Genomic DNA, 10,868 nt, shown 5'->3' with positions numbered 1-10,868 from the left:
GTGGACGTCAAATACAGAAATGCGCCCGTGAGACTAATCAACGTGTACGCCCCAGTGGGTAAGAGTGAACGGTTGGCCGTCCTGCAACAGCTTCCACTGCTGCTGGCTACGTCCAGGCCGGTCATTCTGGCCGGAGACTTCAACTGCATCATTGATGCAGATGGACAATCCGGTGGGGGGGGACAGTAAATCGGACGCTACGTCCAGGGCCCTGATGGAAACGGTCAAAGACGCCAAGCTGCACGACGTCTTCAGCGCCCCTGCAGATGGAGCGCAGCGTAGTTACACCTGGTCACGGGCAGACGGGTCTATCGGCTCAAAGATAGATTACCTGTTTGTGTCCCGAATGCTCTCGGTCAGATCCACCGACGTCAAGCCGGTGTTCTTCTCTGACCACTGCCTCCTGCTGGCCGACTGTCACCTACAGGACGAACAGCGGGTGGGCAAGGGAACGTGGAAACTGAACACTAAGCTGTTGACCCCGGGTAACATCGGAGAGCTCAAGAGGGATTACGCAGGTTGGAGAACCGTGAAGCCCCTCTTTGAGTCTCCAGCGGACTGGTGGGAAACGGTAAAAGGGAACATCAAGAGGTTCTTTATCCTCAAAGGTATCCAGGAGGCGAGAGAGAGGCGGGGAAAACTGTCCCAGCTCCAGGAAAGTATGCAGAACCTGCTCCTGCTGCAGACGATGGGGGTGGATGTCACGGAGGACCTCAAGGAGGTGAAGGGCCAGCAAGCCTCGCTCTTTGCCTCGGAGGCCTCCAGGATAATCTTCCGGTCCAGGGTCCGCTCGGTGGAGCAGGACGAGATGTGCTCACGTTTCTTTTTCCAGAAGGTGCACAAAGAGAGCTCCGTGCTCAGCAGCCTGAAGAAAGAAGATGGCTCGGTAACGTCATCTCAGGCTGACGTCATGAGGATCAGCAAATCCTTCTACGCCAGCCTGTATGACTCGAAGCCAACCGACAGCGCGGCCTCCCAGTCGTTCCTGTCCTCTATCACGGAGGTCCTAGATGACGGAACACGAGAGAGGCTGGACCAGCCGCTATCTCTGGATGAACTGACCAAGGCCCTCGAGTCCTTCGAAAAGAATAAAACTCCCGGAAGCGACGGCTTACCGGTCGAGGTTTATTCCGCTCTTTGGGACTTGATCGGCCAGGACCTGCTGGAGGTGTATGTCAGTATGCTCCGGGCAGGTACCATGAGTGAATCCATGAGGAAAGGCATCATCACCCTCATCTACAAGCGGAAGGGGGAGAGGGAGGAAATTAGAAATTGGAGACCGATCTCACTGTTAAATGCAGACTACAAAATCTTGTCAAAGGTCATCGCCAACCGGGTCAGGTCTGCTCTGGGATCGGTGATCCACCCGGACCAAACCTGTGCTGTACCGGGCAGGAAGATCTCTGAGAGTCTCGCACTCCTCAGGGATACGATCGCCTACGTGCAGGACAGGGGGGTGGACACCTGCCTCATCAGCCTGGACCAGGAGAAAGCCTTTGACAGGATATCGCATACATATATGAGGGATGTCCTCTCCAAAATGGGCTTTGGGGAGGGAATCGGAAATTGGATCAGACTGCTCTACACCAACATTGTCAGTGCAGTCTCAATCAATGGGTGGGAATCAGATAGCTTCCCTGTAAGATCTGGAGTCAGGCAGGGATGCCCCCTCTCACCCGCCTTGTTTGTGTGCTGCATAGAGCCATTTGCCGAATCCATCAGGAAGGATGCGAGCCTGAGAGGGGTGACTATTCCTGGCAGCGGGGGCCTGCAGGTTAAGGCCTCCCTGTACATGGATGACGTCGCTGTTTTCTGCTCGGATCCGCTGTCCGTGCACAGACCCGTGTGCATCTGCGACCAGTTCGAACGGGCCTCGGGGGCCAAGGTAAACCGAGGCAAGAGCGAGGCCATGCTCTTCGGGAACTGGGCCGACCAATCCTCTATCCCCTTCACCGTCAGGACTGACCACCTGAAGGTGCTGGGTATTTGGTTCGGGGGGGCTGGGGCGTGTGCCAAGACCTGGGAGGAGCGGATCAGGAAGATGAGACAGAAACTAGGCAGATGGGGGCAACGGTTGCTCTCCATCGCGGGAAAAAACCTGGTCATCAGGTGTGAGGTACTCTCAGTATTGCTATATGTGGCACAGGTCTGGCCTATCCCCAGGACCTGTGCCGCCGCAGTCACCCGGGCCATCTTCCAATTCATTTGGAGATCAAAGATGGACCGGGTCCGAAGAGACTCTATGTACAAAGACCGGTGCAATGGGGGAAAAAACACGCCCAATGCCACCCTCACCCTGATGGCCACCTTTGTGTGTGGCTGCATCAAGCTGTGCGTGGATCCCCGGTACGCAAACACCAAGTGTCACTGCGTACTGAGGTTCTACCTGTCCCCGGTGTTGCGAAGGATGGGCCTGGCCTCGCTGCCGCGGAACGCTCCGAGTAGTTGGACCGTTCCGTATCACCTGTCCTTCGTGGAGAAATTTATGAGGAAAAACACCTTTGACCACAAGTCCATCAGGAAGTGGTCAGCACGTAGCGTCCTTGAGACCCTTCGGGAAAAGGAGAGGGCGGATCCTGTCGAGCGGTTCCCTGAGCAGACTGTCAAAGCCATTTGGCAGAATGCCTCATCGCCAGAACTTTCCAACAAGCACCAAGACGTGGCTTGGCTGGTGGTGAGAAGGGCTCTGCCTGTGAGATCCTTTATGCACACCCGGACTCTCTGCCGCACCGCACGCTGCCCTCGAAGTGGCTGCGGGGGGGACGAGACTGTCACACACCTCCTTCTGGAATGTGCCTATGCAGAGGAAGTCTGGAGAGGAATGCAGTGGTGCTTGTCGAGGTTCGTCCCGAGCAGCGCCGTGACGCGGGACTCCGTGCTCTACGGCCTGTTCCCTGGGACTCACACCGAGACGAACATCAACCGTGCCTGGAGGATCATCAACTCGGTGAAGGACGCTCTCTGGGCGGTCCAAAACCTGTTGATCTTCCAGCTGAAGGAGTTGACCCCGACTGAGTGTTGCAGACTGGCACATTCCAAGGTCCAAGACTACGTGCTGAGGGACGCACTGAAGCTTGGGGCAGCTGCCGCCAAGGCACGGTGGGGAAAGACCACCGTTTAAGATCGGTCTGCCTAAAGACGAACAGGGGGCCCATGCGGACGTTTTTTTGGGCTCTGCTGATGCCTCAGCCAAATATATGTATATGTACAAGATTGAAAAATGCACAGGATTGTAAATGCGAATGACAAGGATAAATGCGAATCTGTGTTTGTAAATATGGACATATGTATGGCATGATCAAATGTACAGACCATAAAATCATTCTATGAATAAAGTATATTTTTGAAATAAAAAAAAACCTGTCCCCGGTGTTGCGAAGGATGGGCCTGGCCTCGCTGCCGCGGAACACTCCGAGTAGTTGGACCGTTCCGTATCACCTGTCCTTCGTGGAGAAATTTATGAGGAAAAACACCTTTGACCACAAGTCCATCAGGAAGTGGTCAGCACGTAGCGTCCTTGAGACCCTTCGGGAAAAGGAGAGGGCGGATCCTGTCGAGCGATTCCCTGAGCAGACTGTCAAAGCCATTTGGCAGAATGCCTCATTGCCAGAACTTTCCAACAAGCACCAAGACGTGGCTTGGCTGGTGGTGAGAAGGGCTCTGCCTGTGAGATCCTTCATGCACGCCCGGACTCTCTGCCGCACCGCACGCTGCCCTCGAAGTGGCTGCGGGGGGGAGGAGACTGTCACACACCTCCTTCTGGAATGTGCCTATGCAGAGGAAGTCTGGAGAGGAATGCAGTGGTGCTTGTCGAGGTTCGTCCCGAGCAGCGCCGTGACGCGGGACTCCGTGCTCTACGGCCTGTTCCCCGGGACTCACACCGAGACGAACATTAACTGCGCCTGGAGGATCACCAACTCGGTGAAGGACGCTCTCTGGGCGGTCCGAAACCTGTTGATCGTCCAGCTGAAGGAGTTGACCCCGACCGAGTGTTGGAGACTGGCCAAGGTCCAAGACTACGTGTTGAGGGACGCGCTGAAGCTTGGGGCAGCTGCCGCCAAGGCGCGGTGGGGAAAGACCACCGTGTAAGATCGGCCTGCCTAAAGAAGAACAGGGGGCCCATGCGGACGTTTTTTTGGGCTCTGCTGATGCCTCAGCCAAATATATGTTCAAGATTGAAAAATGCACAGGCCTGTATATGACAAGGATAAATTCGAATCTGTGTTTGTAAATGTGGACATATGTATAGCATGATCAAATGTACAGACCATCAAATCATTTTATGAATAAAGTATATTTTTGAAATAAAAAAAAACGTGTACTGCCTGCAGGATTTCCCTGGGGCAGGCTACTTCGATGTGACCTTCAGAAGCGTGAAGCAGTGCGAACAGCTCCTGAAGGTCTTCAAGGAGAAGGAAGGGGAGCCGCTGTTTTCCATCTTGTCAGCGACCCCATTGTGTGTGCTTCCTGCACAGAGGAATCAGGTTGTTACAATCCATATGTACAACCCCTACGTTCCAGCGGCTGATGTCCTGACCTTCCTGGGAAGGTACGTCCAAGTTGAGGGAGAAGCCACTGATGTGATCGACCCCTTTGGGATCTGGACCAGTTAGCGGCAGGTCAGGGTAACTCTGAGGGCCGATGATAGTGGGAACATCCTCCACCCACCCTCGAGCTTCGCAATTGGAGGGAGCAGAGGCTACCTGACATATGCAGGGCAGCCGAAAGTGTGCCGAACTTGCGGGAAGTCGGGACACGTGGCGGTGGATTGCAAAGTGACCATCTGCAGGAACTGCAAACAGGAGGGTCACTTGACTAAGGACTGTCAGGAAGAAAAGAGCTGCAACCTGTGCGGAGAGGCGGGCCACATGTATAAGACCTGCCCAAGACGTGGGGGCCCCACATACGCACAGATGGTTGGAGGTGGCAATGTGAGCCGTGGACCCCCAAAGACCAGTAAGGTCCACCCGCACAGCAGGGAAACGGAGTCTGGTAGCACCCAGAAAGAAGAACAGGCTGGAGTGGAGGAGGAGGCAGCCAGCGGAGAGACACAGCAGCTGATCCTAGCTCTAGCCGGGCAGATGGAAGAATTGGAGGAGAAGGAGGTAATCAAGCAGGCGGAGGAGTGGATACCTGTTAAAAACAGGAAGAGGAAATCTTGCCAGGCCCCCAAAGCCTCCCAGCAAAAGGGGAAAAGACAGCTGCACGAGGGAGGGACGGCCAGCTCTTTGGAGGGGGAAGATGGACGCACAGAAGGTCGTCACCACCAGAAGAAGAGACAGAGCGCCGTCGGTAAAGAGGAGGGCATTTCCTCCCAACCAGGAAACAACAGATCCCCCCCGAAGTCCACCCTCCACCCAGTGAGAACCACGGGGTACCCACTGCCCCACAACTACAGGCAACCGAGAGCTGTGATCCTCTGACAGTCCCATTGTCAGACACAGAACTGGACAGTGAGGACCCTTGCCCTGGCTCAATGACACCAGAGCGGGTAAATGACCCCAGTGAGGAGCTGGATAGCTACCTCAGCCCAGCGAAGGTCCAGCAGTTCGTGCTTACCATGGGGATGTCGACAAGCTACCCCAGAGACAGGACAGTCAAATGGACAATGGTAACCCCATAAACTGGGGGTTAAAGAAGTTTCATTTGCAGGGCACCCACTCAGTAGGTGGGTTCTACTGAAGCCACAGCCAAATACCAAGAGACTGGATAGTTAATAAAGGTAACTTAATAGGATAACTGTGAATTTGATTAATTCAATTTGTTCTTTGTAATGTTAAGACATGCAATGTATATAACTATGAACGACATGGAAAATTGTACAAGTACCAAAGATTTATTTACATGAATAAAGTATATTTTGAAATTTAAAAAAAGTGGTTCTCCCAGGACGAGGCTATCCCATTGCACTTCAGGTGTGCTGACGCCTGCGATGTCCCCAAATGCGGGATACTCGACTGCAAAATTTGTGGTAGTGGGGGACTGCGTTCGCGCTCTCCCCTGATTTACAAACAAAAAGCAGAACATTCAGCAGAGGGCGCTCACCTCTGTGATTCATCCGGCTTCCTTTGTACCGCGCATCTATATGGACAGATATGCTACACGTCCTACACCATCCTCTCTTATATTCAGCTCTGTCCACTTATTCTTCTAACCAATACAGTATTGAGCGCAGGCTGTTTGGCTCAAACAATTTATAGGACAGATTATAAAAATTGCCAGCATCAATGTGTGTAGCATCAAATTGGCCATGCGATGTGTTTCTACGATGGCCTTCCTGGCCAATGTTAAAGCCGATGTCCTGTTCCTGCAGGAGTGTGGGACACCGCACCTCAGCAGCTACAGGAGATGGTCGAGCTTGTGGGCCTATGGGCCGTCAGTTTGGTCAGGGGGCAACAATAGCCGCGTCTCCGGCCTGGGTATCGTGCAGCGAGGAGGCAACTTCACCATCTCCGAGATTAAGGAGGTGGTGGGCGGGCGTTGCCTTGTCTCCGACAGGAATGTTCCCCTGAGACTGATTAATGTGTACGCCCCATTGGGTAAGAGCGAACGCTTGGCCGTCCTGCAGCAGCTTCCACTGTTGCTGGCTATGTCCAGGCCGGTCATTCTGACTGGAAACTTCAACTGTATCATTGATGCAGATGGACGATCCGGTGGGGGTGAACAGTAAACTGGACACCACGTCCAGAACCCTGATGGACAAGGTAAAAGATGCCAAGCTGCATGGCGTCTTCAGCACCCCTGCAGACAGAGCGCAGCGTAGATACACCTGGTCACGGGCAGACGGGTCTATCCGCTCAAGGATAGATTACCTGTTTGTGTCCCGAACGCTCTCGGTCAAATCCACCGACGTCAAGCCGGTGTTCTTCTCTGACCACTGCCTCCTGCTGGCCGACTGTCACCTACAGGACGAACAGCGGGCGGGCATGGGAACGTGGAAACTGAACACTAAGCTGTTGACCCCGGGAAACATCGAAGAGCTCAAGAGGGATTACGCAGGTTGGAGAACCGTGAAGCCCCTCTTTGTGTCCCCAGCAGACTGGTGGGAAACAGTAAAAGGGAACATCAAGAGGTTCTTTATCCAGGAGGCGAGAGAGAGGTGGGGAAAACTGTCCCAGCTCCAGGAAAGGATGCAGAACCTGCTCCTGCTGCAGACGATGGGGGTCGATGTCACGGAGGACCTCAAGGAGGTGAAGGGCCAGCAAGCCTCGCTCTTTGCCTCGGAGGCCTCCAGGATAATCTTCCGGTCCAGGGTCCGCTCGGTGGAGCAGGACGAGACGTGCTCACGTTTCTTCTTCCAGAAGGTGCACAAAGAGAGCTCCATGCTCAGCAGGCTGAAGAAAGAAGATGGCTCGGTAACGTCATCTCAGGCTGACGTCATGAGGATCAGTAAATCCTTCTATGCCAGCCTGTATGACGCGAAGCTGACCGAGGGCGCGGCCTCCCAGTCGTTCCTGTCCTCTATCACGGAGGTCTTAGACAACAGAACATGCGAGAGGCTGGACCAGCCGCTATCTCTGGATGAGCTGACCAAGGCCCTCGAGTCCTTCGAAAAGAATAAAACTCCCAGAAGCGACGGCTTACCGGTCGAGCTCTATTCCGCTCTGTGGGACTTGATCGGCCAGGACCTGCTGGAGGTGTATGTCAGTATGTTTTGGGCAGGTACCATGAGTGAATCCATGAGGAAAGGCATCATCACCCTCATCTACAAGCGGAAGGGGGAGAGGGAGGAACTCAAAAATTGGAGACCAATCTCACTGTTGAATGCAGATTACAAAATTCTGTCAAAGGTAATCGCCAACCGGGTCAGGTCTGTTCTGGGGTCGGTGATTCACCCTGACCAAACCTGTGCTGTACCAGGCAGGAGGATCGCTGAGAGTCTCACACTCCTCAGGGATACGATTGCCGACGTGCAGGACAGAGGGTTGGACACCTGCCTGATCAGCCTGGACCAGGAGAAAGCCTTTGACAGGATATCACACAGGTATATGAGAGATGTTCTCTCCAAAATAGGATTTGGGGAGGGAATCTGCAATTGGATCAGACTGCTCTACACCAACATTGTCAGTGCAGTCTCAATCAATGGGTGGGAATCAGATAGCTTCCCAGTCAGATCTGGAGTCAGGCAGGGCTGCCCTCTCTCTCCTGCCTTGTTTGTGTGCTGCATAGAGCCATTTGCCGAGTCCATCAGGAAGGATGCAAGCCTGAGAGGGGTGACTATTCCTGGCAGCAGGGGCCTGCAGGTTAAGGCCTCCCTGTACATGGATGACGTCGCTGTTTTCTGCTCGGATCTGCTGTCCATGCGCAGACTCATGTGCATATGTGACCAGTTCGAACGGGCCTCGGGGGCCAAGGTAAACCGAGGCAAGAGCGAGGCCATGCTCTTCGGGAACTGGGCCGACCAATCCTCGATCCCCTTCACCGTCTGGACCGACCACCTGAAGGTGCTGGGTATTTGGTTCGGGGGGGCTGGGGCGTGCGCCAAGTCTTGGGAGGAGCGTATCAGCAAAGTGAGGCAGAATCTGGGCACATGGAAGCTACGGTCGCTCTCCATCGCGGGAAAAAACCTGGTCATCAGGTGTGAGGCACTATCATTGCTATTATACATGGCACAGGTCTGGCCTATTCCCAGAACCTGCGCCACTGCAGTCACCCGGGCCATCTTCCAATTTATATGGTGATCAAAGATGGACCGGGTCCAAAGGACTCGCTGGACAAAGATCTGGGCAAGGGGGGAAAAAAGTACACCCAATGCCACCCTCACCCTGATGGCCACCTTTGTGTGTGGCTGCATCAAGCTGTGCGTGGATCCCCGGTACGCAAACACCAAGTGTCACTACGTACTGAGGTTCTTCCTGTCCCCGGTGTTGCGAAGGATGGGCCTGGCCTCGCTGTCGCGAAACACTCCGAGTAGTGGACCGTTCCGTATCACCTGTCCTTCGTGGAGAAGTTTATGAGGAAAAACACCTTTGACCACAAGTCCATCAGGAAGTGGTCAGCACGTAGCGTCCTTGAGACCCTTCGGGAAAAGGAGAGGGCGGATCCTGTCGAGCGGTTCCCTGAGCAGACTGTCAAAGCCATTTGGCAGAATGCCTCATCGCCAGAACTTTCCAACAAGCACCAAGACGTGGCTTGGCTGGTGGTGAGAAGGGCTCTGCCTGTGAGATCCTTTATGCACTCCCGGACTCTCAGCCGCATCGCACACTGCCCTCGAAGCGGCTGCGGGGGGGGATGAGACTGTCACACACCTCATTCTGGAATGTGCCTACGCAGAAAAAGTCTGGAGAGGAATGCAGTGGTGTGTGTCGAGGTTCGTCCCGAGCAGCTCCATGACGCGGAACTCGGTGCTCTACGGCTTGTTCCCCGCGACGCACACCGAGACAAACATCAACCGTGCCTGGAGGATCATCAACTCGGTGAAGGACGCTCTCTGGGCGGTCCGAAACCTGTTGATCTTCCAGCTGAAGGAGTTGACCCCGACTGAGTGTTGCAGACTGGCACATTCCAAGGTCCAAGACTACGTGTTGAGGGACGTGCTGAAGCTTGGGGCAGCTGCTGCCAAGGCGCGGTGGGGAAAGACCACCGTGTAACATCTGCCTGCCTAAAGAAAAACAGGGGCCCCGCGCAGTCATTTGGGCTCTGCTGACGCCTCAGCTAAAAATGTAATCATACAGACTTGTAAATAGGAATGATTACTCTGTTTTCGGTATGCAAACAAATGGAATGTTTACAGATGTATGGCATGTCCAACTGTACAGACCATCAAAGTATTTTATGAATAAAGTATATTTCTGAAATTAAAAAAAGGTTCTCCCAGGACGAGGCTATCCCATTGCACTTCGGGTGTGCTGACGCCCGCGATGTCCCCAAATGCGGGATACTCGACTGCAAATTTTGTGGTAGTGGGGGACTGCGTTCGTGCTCTCCCCTGATTTACAAACCAATGACTGAATCTGAATTGCGCTTTTTCTGTAGGCAGTGCTGTTATGCTGCAACTTGTCTTGTCACTGCTCCGTTAACGCCCAGGTTTGCTCGGGCAGTCTTTGGAATACCTTTCTTCCCTCTCCAAGCAAGATCCGTCCTAAGTTTAAAACCGTTAAGCCCACCAAACCTCTGCTGCATATGTGACCATTTCCCTCGATTTCCTCACTATATCTCTCAACATGCTTCTTAAACACCTTCTCGCTTAACTGCTCTCAGTCACCATCTGCTCCATGTTTTACCACTATTTGCTTCTTCGCCAACCTACCAAGCAAGGGCACCAACACCCTGAGCTACAAAGTGCAAAACCCAGCCCACCTCACGCCTGGGGGGAACAATGCCTCATCTTCCGCCTTCGGACCCTCCAACCACACAGCATCAATGTTGACTTCATCCGTTTCCTCATCTTCCACCCCCCACCTCATCTCAGACGCGCCCCTCCACTTGACTTGTCCCACCTGTCCATCTTCCACCCCCCACCTCATCTCAGACGCGCCCCTCCACTTGACTTGTCCCACCTGTCCATCTTCCACCCCCCACCTCATCTCAGACGCGCCCCTCCACTTGACTTGTCCCACCTGTCCATCTTCCACCCCCCACCTCATCTCAGACGCGCCCCTCCACTTGACTTGTCCCACCTGTCCATCTTCCACCCCCCACCTCATCTCAGACGCGCCCCTCCACTTGACTTGTCCCACCTGTCCATCTTCCACCCCCCACCTCATCTCAGACGCGCCCCTCCACTTGACTTGTCCCACCTGTCCATCTTCCACCCCCCACCTCATCTCAGACGCGCCCCTCCACTTGACTTGTCCCACCTGTCCATCTTCCACCCCCCACCTCATCTCAGACGCGCCCCTCCACTGGACTTGTCCCACCTGTCCATC

General features: G+C 54.2%; 2 non-coding genes across 2 annotated transcripts; both read left to right on the top strand.

Moving 5' to 3' along the window:
* The first annotated feature begins 5,836 nt into the window (after positions 1–5,836).
* LOC140455808 (U1 spliceosomal RNA) lies at positions 5,837–6,003 on the top strand. The gene has a single exon (XR_011953056.1). It is a non-coding gene; the product is annotated as a U1 spliceosomal RNA (small nuclear RNA).
* A 3,764-nt stretch (positions 6,004–9,767) lies between these two features.
* Positions 9,768–9,931, top strand: LOC140455859 (U1 spliceosomal RNA). The gene has a single exon (XR_011953084.1). It is a non-coding gene; the product is annotated as a U1 spliceosomal RNA (small nuclear RNA).
* Positions 9,932–10,868: the final 937 nt, after the last annotated feature.

The sequence above is a fragment of the Chiloscyllium punctatum genome, chromosome 30 (assembly GCF_047496795.1).
Source record: "Chiloscyllium punctatum isolate Juve2018m chromosome 30, sChiPun1.3, whole genome shotgun sequence".
NCBI lineage: Eukaryota > Metazoa > Chordata > Chondrichthyes > Orectolobiformes > Hemiscylliidae > Chiloscyllium > Chiloscyllium punctatum.
The sequence above is the reverse complement of the archived record's forward strand: the minus strand, read 5'-3'. Positions and strand labels throughout refer to the sequence as shown.